Below are 17,449 nucleotides of genomic sequence, written 5' to 3'. Positions count from 1 at the left end.
TATTTGAATCTCCGAGGAATATAATGTGAAAGCCTCTTCAGGTTCTACTGCCTGGCCAGAGACTGCAGTGAGTTTAATAAAAGCCACAGCTAAATTTACCAGGATGAATTGCTGCTTCATGCATGAAATAGATGCTCTAGTCTTGTGCTGGTGGTTTGGTGATGTATTGGTGATGACCTTTAAAACTGTGGAACCAACATGCAAAATTTTTAGTGGATTATTCACTTGATCACTTTTTGGTACCCCCTGGACTCTTATATGATTGATAAATATCATTTAAAAAAACCCTCAAAAATAAGATATGAGAGATTTAAAGAATTGTGCTTTTCACAACAATAATACTTCCCTTTTCCCCGAGAGATGTTTAAGAAGCTAGTCTAACAGCAGTTTATGCTGCAAAAGATGTTGGTAGCTCACTGTAATCCGGTTCCATATGAAATTCCTGGTGTTATTCTTTAAAGCTCTCATGGGGCTTGACTTAAATGATGAGCCTGTCGTCCCTCTCTTTGTGTGCGGTGCTTTGTTACCCACTGCAGTGTCTGGGCTAATCTCTTGACAGGCCTTTGCTTGAAAGCCCAGGTGGGGAGAGAGAAGTCGCTGTATTTTTTTCAGGGCTAGATCATCTAAGGGATGCCCCGTTCCAGTGCCTAAGGGAGTCTTCAGCGCCAACCTCTGTACCTAGGCTTCCCCTTTAATTTATGGTGAGAATAAAGCGTTTAGGAGTGGGATTAGCGAAGGCTAGGAAACTGAGCGGAGAAGCCAACAGGAGGCCGAGGGGAGAAGTACATCAGGGCATCACCTCTTAAAGGTAATAGGTCAGCTGTGGTATGGATGTTAACTCTCCCCTGGAGAGAAAATGCCTAATGACACAGAGATGAGGGATTTCTGTTGGTACAGAAGAGACTTGGGTTTGAGTCGGGCGCTGTGGAGATTTGAAAATACTTGTGCTGTTTCCTAAGTGGGTATCTTAAATGCAGCGTTATGTGAACATATACAGCCGGTTCCTGCTGAGAATCTCATCTTGGTAATCTTGACTAGATGGAATGAACTGTCAGTGTCCATTAGATCCTGGAGACAAGCAGTGCGTATTTGAGAGTCTTGCCAGAGTAAAGAGCAGCTCAGCTGGTGAATAGCTCAGCTGCATCAGGCTTTGCAGGAGCAGGGTGAGGGGTGTTTTATGTGCCTACTGGTGGAAACGCCAGTGTCTACAGGACTTTGGGAATCCGCAGAGTTAGGCCACATATAGTAAAGACTTTGACAGTCTCGCTAGCACCTAAATGCTGGACATAAGCGACTACTTGCTCTTTCAGATTCTTAGTGGTTTGGGTTCTGACCCTAGAGGGGTCAGGTGATCCTACAGTTTTGCTTTGTTCAGAGGTTATTGCGTAATCCACACTTATACCTAGGCTCTCATGCAGTTTCAGAATGGCAGAAGGTTCAGCAGTGTCTTGGCTAACTAAAGCAAAGACTCAGTGTAGAAAAGGAGAATTTAATTCGTAATAGGAAGTGTTCTTTAGTTCTTTAGAGCTTTAGTTTTGCCGCATTTAAGTGACAAGCATGTTAGAAATGTATATGTGCCTAGGTTTTTATTGAAGTATTGTTTTTTCTTTATTTACGTGTGTTCTGTATAGTGTCTTCAAAATGCAGTTTGTCCATATCTAACTAGCAGGTGGAATCTGAGAGCAGATCATCTGCTCACTTGGGCCTTCCCATGCTGCTGTACTTTAGCAAGCGAGGCTGCTCTTGGCATTTGTAAGCTAAGCGTGGTCAGTCTGGGTTATTGCTTGGGTGTATAACCTCTGCAGAGGACACAGGTGTTCTAGGAAGTGATGGAAGAAAACATCATCTTTCCTTTGAGTCAGTCATAAATCCTGTTAGAGTAAAGTCTGAAAGATTAAGCTAAGATTCTTTCGACTTATTATTTAAAGTCCCAAAGACCAAGAGCAGTGACATTTTTCCAAGGCTCTCTGCTAACATAGCTGATGCATTTTGCTTCACATGCATTTCTCCTGTTGTTTTGGCTGAAAATATTACCGTTCACTTCTTGTCAGGAACTGTTGCATAATACTGTTGTGTGCTTCTGAACAAATACAGCCTTTTATGCCAATCTGCTTCAAGTCCTGAAGCAGACTCACTTTCTCTTCTCTCATAGTAGTACCTATTTATTCTCTTATCAAAACCGTCTTTTGTCTTATATGATCTCTTTGCCCCTTTTTGTTCAATCCTGGTTCCCTGCCAGCCTTCAGTATTTTATTTTTGGAAGTTCAAATAGATCTAATTATAAGCAAAAATACCTGCTGAGAGTGGAGATAGTCTGAGACTGTGTCTGGAAGAGATCATTCCCTTTGTGGGAAAAACTCTTCTTTGTCCTGTTGTTGGAAATGCTGTTTCCTCTCTGACTATATGTCTTCAAAAAAAATCTGTGTTAAAGCATTTCAAAATATCTGAGCTGGATTTCTGCTTATCCTGGCTGGTGAAGTCAATATGTACCTGGTGACTATGCAATTGCCCCTACTCTGATTGCCTGAGAACCACCCGCTGCAGTGCCCTGTGACTCCCAGCTGCTCACAAGTGATCCTGCAAATTACAGGTTTCAATCCCTGTAGTGCAACAAACCAGAGAATATTCTGCTGGGTAAGAAATGATCATGATTATTCTTTACGCATCTCCCTTTTTTTCAATGTCATCTTGTATTTATCAGAATGAACAGCATTTGGACTCTCATAGTTGCATCTGGCTTGACTGTCTGATGAACAAGCGTAGTTATGAAAGAGACGGTTTCTTTAAGGGGCTGTTGGCATCCCAGTCTTCACCACTGGAAAAAGTTGTTAAAAAAATGAGTGAATGTTGATGGTGCATTAAACATGGGTGTGTGTTAAAAGACTAAGCTTAAGCTCAGTGTAGTCATAAAACAATGATTTCAAATTATTGACTTCTGGAATGTGAAGTCATGAAGCTTCAGTTATGGAAAAATCTTTTTATATTAAAGAAATGCATCTTAGGTCACAAATAGTTTCCTTTGTCTTTCTCAACAGCCAGGCCTCTGTGGGCTCTTCACCAGCTCTCCGAAATGATCCTAATTCGGCAATATTAGTACTGGATTGTACTGTCTGGTCATAGTGGGGGGAAAAAAAGTTGGCCAAAATCAAGATCCAGTTTCTGCTGTTCCCTCTGCTATAGCCTTCCTGCATTGCCTGTAGATGTTCTGCATTATCTGTCAGGCTGCTCAAGGCACAAACTCTTTCAGGACCGCTCAACATTGGCTTTGTTGTCAGTGGTGGAATATGTTCTGCTGCCTGCTTTTGTAAATACTACTGCAGTTTCTCTTCTGTCTCCATGGTGTACTCCTGGCTTCCTTTACAATGTGAGTAATAATAATAATAAAAGGTTCTATTATTTATTTACAATTATGTATAGTAGTGAACATTTTGCTGAATCTAGTCATAGGTTTTAAGCCTATGGCCATTTACAGTACATTAGGGTTGCTAATGGAAGAGACACTAAGATTTGTTACTATGCTTTAGATAGGATCCTGTGATCACTCCAGCAAAGTCTAGCTAGAGGATAATCAAACTAGCACTCTTTTGCAGGAAGTGTTAGATGCAACAGATCTAACAGATGACAGGTTGGGCTTAATTTTTATTTGAAGACATGAAAGATGCAGTGCATTTCAGTGCTGGTAAAAGTGCTGCTTCTCTGGAAGTTTTAGCAAAGTTAAAATGGTTCTACAGGCCAAGCAGGTAGAAAAGTTTAAAAAAAAAAAAAAAAAGCCGCCTCTGGCCAAGAACAGAATGTGCATCCAAAATGTTCCTTTTTCAAATGTAAATAATTCTTATAATTCCAACTTCTAAAAAGCTAAAAGTGCTGTCAGACAGCATGGAATGAGAGAGCATCTCGAAACATAGGGGATAAAACCTTGGAATAGAAAACAATGAAGGACTAATGGCTTGATCTTTTGTTGCCTGCTGTACCAGAGAAAGGAGTGTTGACTGGAGCCATGTGTTGCATCATATGAAGTGCTGTATTGCCAAAAAGTACAGGCCTGCTTCCAGCCTCTGACTCTGGCAATTCAGACAACTTGAGTATTACACTTGTACTTGGTGATCTCAGTTGAATCCTGAAAAAATTCTTTCCCTTAGATACTTGCAGAAGCTTTATGCTTGCATCCAAAGGCAGCATTTAGTTTTGATGCATACTTTAAGATATATTGCACTTTATGTCGAATACGTACTTTGTACTATATGATTTGCTTTAGTGTTTCCTGGTTGAATAGAGAAGGGAATGGCAAAAATGTGGTGGAGAAAGAAAGTACTTAGGATGTGTTGTTGTCAGAAATGGCGCATTCAGCAAAGTCATGTGAGAAGAAAGCAGCCCTAAAACTCTTCCCTAGGGAGCTAGAAGACGAAGCTCAGAATAATTGTGCCTTACCTGGTCTGGTCTGTGCTTTCACCTGGCCTGTGGAAAGTTATCACAGCTTTGTCTTTCCCTGGTTGTTACTAGATCATTTTTGAAAGCAACAGCAGAGACACGGAAAGCGATATTACTCAGCTGACTGTATCGAGATGTCTCAATATTTGGAAGCCATGCTGTGTCATGTTGATGAATGGTTCCATTCTCCCATTGCTACAGTGGACAGGGAGAAGAGTTCCAGAATATGTCAGGATAGTTCATTATCTTCAGAGAATGTATTGGCCTGAAAAGACTTGGCTTCCTTACAATCACTGGTTATTTATTCCTGAACATGGATCGCTAGGCCCTGGATCCTTACAGTAGAAGGTCCATGCCTCCCGCGTCCTTTGTTACTGACAGAAAAGAGCTTATTAGCATTCTTGAGATTAATGTTTCCTGATCATTCTCAGGAACAGAGCAGAGAACTGCATCACCCTGCTTGGTATGAGAGGAAAGGAAAGGTTAAATGTAAGATGCCAGTTACGAGCTGCCTATTATACTCAAATATTGTACTAGTTCTGAGTTTTCATTGTAGAGAGAAGTGAACTGTCTGGAGGAATCAAGTAGCCTGGAAAATGGGCCTCTTCTGATTCAGTGATATCAGGGTGGAATCGTAAAAACACAGACTAATTTAAGCTTGGTGGAACCTTTGGAGGTTTCTAGTCCAACCTCCTGCTGAAAGCAGGACCAGCTTAGCTCAGGGTGCTCAGGGCCTCGTGCAGTTGTGCTCCGAGTATCTCCAAGGGTGGAGATTGCATGCCTCTCTGGGTAACCTGGCCAAGCATTTGATCACCCTCATTGTGAATTTTGTTTCCTAATAGCTCATCAGAATTTCCCTTGATGCACCTTGTGCTCGGAACCTTTTATTCTTTCCCCGTCCATCTGAGAGGAGTCTGACTCCATCTCCTCCATAACCACCTGTTAGGTAGTCATAGACAGCAGTAAGACCCCCTTCGCCTTCTCTTCTGCAGACTGAAAAACCCCGCTTCCTTCATATGCCATGTGTTTCAGCCCCGTGACCATTCTGGTGGCCCTCCCTGGATTCGCTCCAGTTTGTCAATGTCTGTCTTGTATTGGAAGTCCAAAACAAAGGAGGACCAAATCCATTAGTGTGGATGAAGTCGCATTGTCTCTACACCTGCTTAGGCTGACACGCAGTTTAGAGGAAGCATTGGTTCTTCTTAATCTAGAAAGAAAAAAAAAATTAGAGCTCTTGCAAAGAAAGCACCCCAATGCATTTGACTGATTAATATGAGTTAAGTAAGGCAATTGATTTGATGGGATATTTCTTTTCTTTCTTTCTTTCTTTTTTCCATTTTCTTAGAGAAACTGAAACAAAATCCTTTTCCAGATCTGAGATTTCCTAGGCAAGCAATGCCAGCAGGAATCATAAAAGCCTGAGAAGAGCAGGAGAATAAAGAAAAAGTGCAAGATCTAGTTGATCCTCAGTATTCCTTACACACAATGCAATGACTAGTTAAAATGATAAGAAGATTTATAGTCAAGCTTTAAGGAAGTTGTAGTGTGATCAAGAAGAGGGGAGAAAACTGGGAAGCACTGGGAGCAGTGATGGTGATGTTTGTTTAGACAGAAGACATTAATAGCAGGTATTCTGAAAGTAAATAGCAGTTGCAGAATGCCAGTGCTTTAATAATCTACTCCTTGAAATTCCTGCTGTGGCTGGTTTGAGTTATGCTAAACGTGCAGGACCTAGAAACACATCCTGTGTTGAAGTGTAGAAAGATCAGTGTTGTCTTCAGAAGTCAAATTCTCCTGCTGAGTACCCTCAGTCCGTGTGGATTAGTCAGGGAAAGGTGTTCAATCCCAGTAACTCAATAATTGCTGCAATGCCAGATGCTGACTGACACGGCCTGATACTGAGCTTTAGTGATGTTCTGAATGTCATGTCAGAAGGAGTAGATCGCAAGGAAAGTGTCTGGGAATATGTTGCAGTGCAAATAGTCGTAGTGTTTGTAGTATTTCTGGAATCTTTTCTCTTGCCTAGGGAGTATCTTGATGAAATCAAGACAGACTTGACTATGTTTAACATTTTGGAGAAAGAAGGCAATAATGATATTTTTCTTAAGGTCAGTTTTCATCTCAGAACCATTTCTTCATTTCTCCTTTTTCCAGTAAGAGGTGGCTCTGATTGCAGGAGATCATTTAATCCAATTTAGTAATAGCCAGAAAAGAGAGGCTTTTTGGTTACTTATTAATACATCTTTCTTGCTGTTTTCATTTTTTTCCCCTATTCTTCATGAAAGAGTTTTAAAAATGTAAAGACATTGTAGTGAAGAGGGAAGAAAATGATGAGCCATGATGTATTCAGAGCTAGATACAGCATTGAGGTAACTCTTCTGTCATTGCAGTGAATAGTATACCTCCCTTAACCTCAGGCTAAGCACAGACCGCTACGGAGCTGCTTTTTTTTGGGGGGGAGGGGGGGAATTCCATGTACCTAACATGGACTTGCTTGAATATGAACATGACTACAGGCCTACCTCGGAGATACTGTGGGTTTGGTTCCAGACCGCTGCCATAAAGCGAATATCGCAATATTTCTAATGCTTTTTTTAACCACTTCATTCTATTGCCATGGCAGCTGGTATTCATGGCTGGCTCCAAACTCTTGCTTGTCTACCTCATCTGTAGAAGCCTATGCAAAAAGGTATTTGTACATGTAGACCAATTCAGTCATCTCTTAGCTGTTCTGCAAAACAGGGGAAGGCATGATGCAGACACTGTAGCAGGGTAAAACAGCAGGACCCATCTCTTAGTTAGAACTGCCTCTATGTTACTCTGCCTTTGGTTTATACCTGAAAGTGTGTGTAGCACAGGTGGCTACCTGAACTTTCATGCCCTTGCTGTCAGGATGGTCCTTACTCTCATTTTGGACCATGTTAGGTCAAAGGAAAGGAGACTTGGTCAATGTGAATGTAAGGCATTTATCTCCTTTTCTTTAAGTTCCTCATTCTGCCTTCTGATCCTCGCTAGTAAGGCTGGCCTGGGGACTGGAAGAGCAGGTCTCCCACCTGGCACCTGCGTATGCTCCCTCCGGTCGCTGGTTCTTGCTGTACCAGTTCTGCGGACTGTCAGCAGGAACAACTGGTGTAATATCTACAAATTCCAACAGAGAAGACCCCACTACCACCAAAGTACTGACCTCGCAGGTGAGTGTGAAGTACTTGATTCCTCGCTGGCACTGGCTCTTAGTGACCGGTTGCCTTTTGGGACCTTCACTATAAAACTGCAAAGAGCAACTGAGGAGGAATACTACTCCTTGCCTGGATTCGACCAGTGTCTGTCACCTGAAAATCAGGTGTTTGTACTGTAAGTGCCCATGCAGAAAGTGCTGCTCTTTTCTTTGGGGCGCTTTAGTACAATACTGAACCCTCTGTTACCTCTGGTGAAAAACTTGACCTTTGTTGGAATTAATTTTTCTTAGTTCAGCTCTAAGCCCCTGCTGCATGCCGTTTCACTCTGCCTCTGGATAGCTCTTACCATGTGTCTATGGGTTTCTGAACAAGAGGAATGAAAGGAGCGTGAAGCAGGTGATGAGATTAAATTGACTACAGAACAGGACTGGAACCAAAAATGTTAAACTCTTGCTCTGCCTCCAGTTGCCCTTTTACCAAATAAGAAAAGCTGTCTTTAGATCAATGGTGGGCACCTGAAAAGAGAATGACATGTGAAAGAGAACAGAGGGAACCTCTGCAGAATTCACAATGAAGGTGTGAGTACAGCAAGTAAAACCCAGTGGAAAAGTAGCAAATGAACAAAGATTGCCCCTGGAGGAAGTCTCAAATATTTGTCCTTCTGTCTCTTTTTAGAAAAAAGATTCAAATGCCTTTAGGAGTAAAAACACATTGTGGATAGTGTTTGCTTAATATGTGAGTCATGCCTGGAAAAATTCCACAGCAAAACAAATTTATTCATGATCAGCTTGCTTGAATATAATAAACTTGTCCACAAAAATTTGATGCAAAGTCATCATATTGTATCAAGCAACATATTGAAAAACATTTCATCTTGGGATTTGTCTTGCTAGTGCTAGTTAACCCTCTTCCATTTTTAATGACATACATGATACTTTCATTGGTGGTGTGAATTGCTTGCTCATGGGGAAGCTGTGGATACCCCTGCTACCTAAAGCATTATACGTTAATGTTGTTTTCTTTCTGTGAGAAGCTAGGGTTGACAGTGTTGGATCAATGACTCTAGCTAGCTAGTTACATGTTGGAGCTTGATGATAGGAGAAATGGTTAACACCAGATGCCATACACTAGACATGTTTAACAAGATGACTGATATGAATCATTTACATGTCCGCATTAATTTAAAATCTTGAAATTTGGTGCACTTGTTTCTTATAGGATATCAAGTGTGGGAAATGATTGCATCTTTAATGTTCTCATCACAGTTCAGTGATAGATCACTAAAAAGACCAAGGATACAACTTGTCTTCAGAGCGATAAATTCTGTATACGGTGGTGAACTTAAACTACTGTAGTGGCTTAAATGGGTGTTGTATTGTTCCAAGCCTGCATATCCTGTAAAGAGTGATGGAAACCCGTGCCTACGAAAAGTATTATGCAGGCTAGGGAGAGAGGCTGGCGTTTATTTGGATTCTTGAGACTAAAGAGCACAAGGCCACTCTATGTGGCCTGAATATGACAGCCATACTGTCCAGCTAGGATAATTTTAACAGGGATGTGAAATAACTAAGATACTTTTCATAGCTCTAAAGTCATGGCATCATCAATACTGCTATTGAACCTGGGCATTCCAGCTGAATAAGGTCATATTCTCGTGTGGCATTGGTTAGAAGACGTGAAGGCGATGCTAGCTTGCATGGGACCTTGAATGTTATGGAGAATATGATAATACATGTATATTCTGTATAAGTCTTAAATAGTATGTCAAGTTCTGGTCATCTCTGTCTCATGGAAAAGATTCAGTGAAGGGCAATTGAGAAAAGATTTTTAATCTTTGAGGAGAGGAAGAAGAGAAAATAGATTGAAAATATGTAAAGCATGAATAACTGCAGAATACACTTTGGAGCTTTTTTCTGCTTCTCTCATAGAAAAGGTAAGAGATACTCCATGAAATTCAAAACCAGGAAATTCAAAATCAATGAAAAAAATCTACATCTGTTGTTTAAATATATAAATAAAATTACTACCCAAAGAAGTTGTCAATGCTTAAAATGTAGTTATATTTGAAAAAAGACTCAGACGTGGATATATAGGAATGTCCAGTGTCATCATAATTAAATGGAATAAACTTTGCTCTAGAATAACTGTATTTCAGGATTTTGTTTGCTTCTGTCCAGTAAAGAACAAGATATGCTCCCTACGGACAGGGGCAAATTAACCTGCATGAGCCTGTGGTGGAGTGTTTGCCTGTTGCTCTGCAGCATCTTGATCCAATCACTGGTAGAGACTAGACTGACTTCAGATCTCCAGTGTGATAATTCGTGTGTCCCTGAAACAGCAAGTTAGTTTGTCCACTTCAAGGCTGTATGTAGTCTTTTATTCTGGATCTTCACTTCATCCTGAAGTGCTATTCCACAAATTGTTTGTATTACCTGTTTTTTTGAATTGATTACTGTCATGCACAGAAACTTGCTCACCTGGTGAGGAGCCCTAAGTGCAGAAGAGTCTGCCTGTCTATGCAGTATAGATAGAGCTGGTCTGGATCATTTGGTCTGCACACAAAGTGAGCTCATACTGAGCATGTTGTGACTGAAGACTATGAGCATTAGGTACTGTGGCTTATTTTAGTGCTAGTGGATGGTTATAATTAAGGGAATTTGCAAGCAGAAATGTTGTTTAGGCTATATGTACAGAAATAACACCATATGGATTAAATCCTACAGATGTGCACATTTTTATATGAAAATGTGACTGAATAAAAATCAACATAAAACAAGGACAAGGGAGAAGCCCTCTAGCAGTATTTGCAAATGGGAGAAAGGCATTATTTACTTATTATGTGTTCAGCAGGATCAAACGGGACAAAAGTTGGAGGACCAAAAAGGAAGAAGGGCAGAGTGCAGTAGGTGTTTGGCTGGAGGTTTTAGTCCCTGCCCCCGCCAGTTCTGCACCCCAGCGATGCGGTGGTGTCGCATCTGGCATCTGCAAGGACAGCAGTAACAGCGCTGGACAGTGCTACTGACCAGGGCTGAAGGGGTAAATTCAAACACTGCCAGCTCCTGCTCTCAAGACCATCCTGGTGCGTGGCCCAGAAGGGCATGGCAGATGCTAGAGCTGGAAGAGGAAGCAGTGTCACTTGTCAGCTGCCTTTGGACTCTTCGTACTGAACGCAAGCTGGCTAGGAAAGAGGATAAGTGGTGAAGTATTGAAGGAGGCACCAATTTCTTATTTGGTGGCTGAGCAAAAGCCAGTACGATTTATGCTGCCAGGAGATAGAGCAGGATTTAAGTTGCAAGCTCCCCTGCTTTACCACTGGGCCTGCTGCTGAATTCAGTAAGAACCAGTCTATATTTCCGTAGCTGTCTTGGCAGGACACAGTGGAATAGAGGTTTCCCAAAGCGTTTTGCCCAGAGAGTATGCCGAGATGGAAAAATCCCTATTTTTCAGATGTCTAGTATACTCTTATTTTAAATTTCTTCTTAATATTTTTGGGACAAAATCTCCCCTCTGTCTCTCCTCTACAACTTTTGTAAAAAAAAAAAAAAAAAAAAAAAAAAAGACAGGGTTTTCCTCCTAGGATTCTGCCTGGCACCAGATGGGAAAAGGTCAAAACTTCAATAGTAACTATTTTATCACCATTATGAGTCAAAGGGTGTGATAACATCAAATTACATCTTCTTGACCTATGTCATCTGCAGTCCTGGTACACGCTCTTTTTCTGATGTAGTCATAAATTATTCCAGGTCAAGCCTTGAGAGCAATATCCGAATCTGCTTACTGAATTAGTCAGATTTGTACTTTTTCACCTGCTGTGGCAAGTGTTCGTTGCTGCACTTCTGCTGCTTTGTTTTGGCCTTTCCTGCTCTCTTTTACTCAATAAGCCTTGTAGGTGTCAGCCAACGAGTTCTAAGGGGACAGATATTAGCTAGATTGTGGTGGCATCCCCAAAGCGTCTAGCACTGTCGAAACACAAAGGAATATTGTCTTTTCCACAAAGACGATAAACACTAGAAAAACAGTAAAAAAGGGATGCAGAGAGAGCTACACCGAGCAACTCTAATGATCGGTGTGATCATAAATACATAGTTCATTGTTCACGTATTTCTATGTAATTTTTACACTGTGTATGTATAACTAAACACAGTAAATTATCTTCCTCTTTCCATACATTGGCCCCCTCGCCCAGCTGTTTACCAGCTTTGGTTTATGACTTTAAGGTAAATAAAATGTATTTAAAAATTAAATAAAAATGGGACTAAGTAAAAGATTTTGCTCTGTAGTTTCCTGTAGACTGTGAAAATGGGTCAGTGAAGGAATTTAAGTTCTTGGGTGGAAACGAGTGAAAGGTTCCTGTTTGCTCTCATTTGTCGTTTTGCTAGAAATGTAATAAACCCTAGGTACTAGAGTAGGATATTATTGTTTTCAGGTTGATAAAGTCTGCCTAGAAAGTACTGTTCAATTCCTTTAAATTAGAGACCTGCCAAATTATAAACCAACCCAGTGGAACACAAGAAGTTCTTATGAGTTCTCTCTCTTTCATTTTGTGATGTGCAATATCCTGCCCTTTATTAAACCACCTTAAGGATGGACAGTGAGTATCAAGGATAAGCCTGTTACTGTTCCCAAAGGCCTGCTCAATCCCTCATTTCTTTGAATTCTTATTTTTCCTAAAACTAGTATCTCTCATCTGGAAATGATGTCATGCTGTCAGGCACCCACATACGCACAAAGAAAACCGTAGAAGATTCATGTGGAAGAGACTTTAGGAGGTCCCTTGGCTCATCTACCTGACTAAGGCAGAACCAACTCTATCTCAGCTATTCCTGGCAAATATTTCTCTAACCTTTTCTTCAGATCTCCAATGCTGAAGATCTTACAGTCTCCTCAGGCTGTCTATATCATTGCTTTGCTGTTACCCTTATAAAGGTCTGGTGAATGTCTAACCCAAGTGTTACTTGCTGTGATTCTTTATGTGGACATACTTTTTGGGAACAAATATTTCATGTATGGTTGTAGAGTTGCAGAAAATTTGAAGTATAGCCCTTGCCCTAAAAAAGAAGTCTAACTTCCATCAAACATATGGTTTAGTGATTGTGGAAAATGGCATTTCAGACACAAATACGTATTTTTATTCACTAAGCAGGGTGTTACATTAGTGAGCATCCAATCATCAAATGTGTAACACCACCGCTTTACATAACATTATTTTTCTCTGTTGGAAAACCAAAAGAGTCGAGGGGAATGCTGAACGCTTAGGTTTATTATGTGGTCTCCATAGTTAAGACAGGCATCCCAGTAACCCTAGCTGAAGTCGCACATCAGGTTGGTAAAAACTAAAGTAATCCACCTGAAGTGTTTTGTCTGTGGTCCTTTGCTGAACAAGAATTTATGGAGGCAGGGAATTCAGAAGGCAATTGGACAAATACATTTCTGTTCAAATATAGTTTCAGTTTTCCAATTTTTTTTTCCAGGCCCTAGAAATCTTCTTTTATGCTTTTTAAGCCTGGGGAAGAGTAAAGGCTCAGTAGTGACTGGTGTCTCTGAATCTTTCTGGCAAGTCTGATGAATTGAAGGCTGTATTCCTCCCATCTCTCTTCCCATTCCCGACTGCGAAAGCTGGGAGCTTAGTCACCCAAGGCTCCCTCTGTAGTTAACGAAGAGAGAAACAGGCAACTTCAGATGGCCAATGAATTGTGGAGTCAAGCTTAATAAATTGCAGATAATATTTTTTCTGCCAAATCAAGGCAGTTTTCTGAAAAATGTAATTAATAAAATACACTTTTTTAGGCAGTCTGCCATTTAAGTCATTCTAAGAGAAAATCACTTTCATTTAAAAGCTACTAAGTAAAAGGAAATAAGGAGTCAGTTGGAATGAGACATAGCTAGTCATTTGTAACCGTACAGCCCACGGGTTGATGAAACTAGCTTAAACTATTAATTGCTGTGAAATAGTTTATGTTCCCAGTGTTTTAGTGCTTATTTATTGGGCTTAATTGTTTACTCCCTTAAGTTTATCAGGAAAGGGCTTAGTCATTCAACTCGCAAAGCAATTTTGTTGCCATCTCCCAGTGTGGAAAGGATAATTTATCTTGTGAATGTCCTGAATGGTTTTCATTTGCTCGGACAGACAGGAAATAACCATTCCCACGCTTGCCTAATTGGTTAAAAATGTGTTTATTCATTGGAAGGTGAAACCTTCCCTCCCCTAGTGCTGGGAAGTGATCACAGTGCAGATTAATTATAATATAGATATTGATACACACATTTATATATACACCTGCACATGCATGCGCACACCGAGTTAGCAAGCTGTATGTCAAATCATATGATGATGATTAATGTAAGTAGCTATTTGCTGACTTCCATCCGCAGCCAGATGTGGTGATAGCTTCCCTGAGGTGATAATGGGTCTGCAGAGCTCAAGCCCTTTGCTGTTTTTGAGGGATAAGGTAAAAACCTTATTTCTTTGTGGCAAGAGAATTATAGTATATTTTCTGTCCATTAGCCCAGGTGTGTGAGATGAATTTGATCTAGCGACTTTGGCTCGGGAGAGTGAGCAGAGCCAGTGAAAAGAAGAGCAGTGGTTTGGAATAGATTCTAGGTCACAGGTTTTTTTATAATATATATATATTTTTTTTGCTTCTAAAGATATAAATTTAGAAACTCATTAAAGTTTTGTCCTCATGGATTAGACACACTTAAAGCAACCCCTGGATTTTCTCTGAAAGAAGTGATAGAATTTGCTGACAACATTAAGGACAGACTATGGGTGTCAGCCAAAGCTCATGGAAGTCAGTGAGAAGCCTTCACTAACTTCTAAGGGCTTTGGATATGGTTTGAAGGGCTTTGAATTTTTCAGGAAAAGCAAGCTTCTGTTATCTGCTGGATAAGTAATAATTCATTGCTCCTTGCTAATATAAGCCATGGGCATTGATTTTTCTATAGGTTTATGTGTGATGGTTTATAAGACTCTAATTTTGATAAATGCTTTCTACTTGCAGATGTGAGTAATCTCTTACTGCAGTGCCTGTACAACTGCCATTTAGCATGTGGTTGTTATCAGAAGGTAATTTTTTTTAGAGCTTAATTTGATTTAAACGTTTGTTGTTTTTTAAAGTAGAAAAAATATCTGTAAAATTGCAAAAATGGAAAAAAAGCCCGTATGTATTTCAGATGGCCGAGAAATCTTTGAGAATATTGGTTTAGGTTGTACCTTAAAAGGATGACCACTACTGTACCGTTTTGCCTGTTGAAGATCATCGTGCACACAAAATCCACTGCTGTCTAAAAAATTGAATTGGTATTTGAAAGATCTTTCTGCAAATCTCTATTCCTTCCACCCCTTTCCTCTGAGACTACTTCAACTTTTTAGATAGGTTTTTCTCCGCTTCTGATTATCAGCTGCAACTCAAAACATAACCTGTAAGAGTCTCACAAAAGATTGATGTTCTTGAGATGTTGAAGTTCTCATTTAGGGCCTTGCTGCATTTGGGTATTTTGGAAGCATTTCAGAAAAAATCATAGATTCAAACCAGCCTTTTGTATCGTTCATGGGTAATTATGTCTTCACTACACTACAGAAGGTAAACAGAAGGAAACTGGTATTTCTGCTTTCTGAAAATTTTCCTTATGTTGTTCCTTAGGTATCTGGCACAGCACTGGTTTTGGGACATATAGTACACATTTGTCATCAAATACTCTGTACTTTTACTTGGAACCAGTGTGACTCAGCTAGGTTGTCTGCTCCCTTCATATACAGCCTTTTCTTTGAGCAAAAGTACTTGAAAATTTAGATCTTTCTAGAGCTACTGGGGAACAATATTGAAAATATTAACAGGAGATGTTTTTAACATAGCCCACTTGAAAAAGAACCTGCAAAGAGTGTTTCATGCAAAGCTCTTGGGTTTTTTTTAGAGTATAAATTGCAATAATGGAAAATGAAACAGACCTTTGTCCTATAAACTGTTCAATTTACATAATGAAAAATAGAAATCTTCAGTTCTGTTCTCCTATATAGCTTTACTAGACAAACTTTTTGTTTTTTCAGTGCCCAGTATCATACAGAAAGTGTCTTACTCTTCTGGTGCAGAAGTTTCATTCATTCATTCATAGCCTTATTGGCAGCAGATTATGCGAGGTGGGAGTAGGCTATTAAGTCACCATCAGTTTATTTTGAGGCAGAATATTCATTGTCAGACTGTTCCCTGCCCTCGATATTTCTCCTGGGTCTACACGATCTAGTGATGCAAATTCCTTCCTTTGTGAAAGAGAGGTGACTTGGACCCACGTGCCCACACTGCATGCATTCCTGTTGCATCAAATTGCAGGGAAGGTCCAGCATATTTACATTCAGCAGTTAGTGTCAGATATTAATAATGTTGTTTACAGCTATTACTATTGGTTTGTTACGGGTTCATTGGTGCACTAGGGCTAGGTTTCTGGTGATATATTACCCTAATTTTGGTCAGGAGTGAAATACTATAATCCTTGGTTCTGATGGCATTCATCTAAACCTGTCTGTCGCCTGACAGGGTGTTTATGCTGAAAGAGTGAAAGATTTGCAAGTCTGGATTATGCAGTGTTTTGGCAGACTAGTGTGTTGGAACTTAGAAAGTTTTGGCACTTTGCATGAAAAACTTGGCTGAAACTTTTCAGGAGTTCTGACAGGTTGAACCCCAGATACATTGATCATAGCTCCCAGGCAGGACAAGGTTTTCATGGAAAGCACCAGGTCTCTGGACGTGGGGGTGCTGCCTGGTGAACTGCTGCCAGACCAGGGCACGGATTCTACCAGCGCCAGCTCTCTGAACACTTGCTGGGCTGGAAAATCCTGACCCCGTTAGGTAGGTAAAGCCACAGGCTGTGCTTTTTACTTGGAAAAAAATTGGCAATCAGCTTGTTTTGCTCTTCAGTTTGCTCCTATTTGGGTATTTGCTAAAATGGCAAAAAATTGCTCAAGAAAGATTCTCAATCAGAGAGCACTCAGATACTGAAAAATAGAAATAGGTGCACAGTTAAAATATTTTGACCATCTGCCTATTAATTTTAAACAGAATTGTGTAAAGAGAAAAATACAGGAAAAAATACAACTGCATGGAATAAATGTGTCTCTCAAATACGTGTACACTCTGCATTTAACTTACTTGCCCTGAAACCTTTTTTTTTTTTTTTTTAAGTCTTTTTTATCTTGTCCCAGGTAATCGAGCTTTCTTTAGCAGTCTCTCTTTAGAGTAACACCGAAGCCGAGGGAATGTGAAAATCATATTCTTAAAGCCCTATTTCTAGAGGTGTAGGACGGAAACATTCAAAAAATCACTCTTGGGTGAAATCTGCTGTGTGAAGTCTCTGGTGTCCTGGCAGTGAAAGGTTCACTGTTCCATTATCTGTTCTTTAGATCCTGTGATATCCCCCAAAGTGTCTTTCTCAATTTATTTTTGTGTAGGAGAGAAGTAAGGGAGGGTGATAGAATAGCATCTTGGAAATACCATTGCTTTCAAGGCTTTTCACCATGAAGATCTCAGTTGAGATCTGACTTTGAAGGTGTCATGAGACAACCACTGGTCTTTCTGTAAAGGTAGGGCTTCTAAATCCAGCTCCTGGTGGCGATGGTTTGCTTTGAAAATCCTCTGATGCATTTGATGCTCTTTTAAACAACTGTTATTAGAACTCCAGAGTAGTGGTCAGACCAGTTGTTCGGGGTATGTTTCAGCTGTACCTTCCGAGCAGATTCCAATCTCCGGTGACGTGAAACCAGAGCAGTTTTGGCTCGGTTATGATTGTTCCACAAAAGAGATGGAGCCGCTCCATAGTTGCCTAGGGACGAATGCCAGCAGACGGATTTCCTC

The sequence above is a fragment of the Apteryx mantelli genome, unplaced genomic scaffold, assembly GCF_036417845.1.
Source record: "Apteryx mantelli isolate bAptMan1 unplaced genomic scaffold, bAptMan1.hap1 HAP1_SCAFFOLD_71, whole genome shotgun sequence".
In the NCBI taxonomy this organism is placed as follows: domain Eukaryota; kingdom Metazoa; phylum Chordata; class Aves; order Apterygiformes; family Apterygidae; genus Apteryx; species Apteryx mantelli.
The sequence above is the reverse complement of the archived record's forward strand: the minus strand, read 5'-3'. Positions refer to the sequence as shown.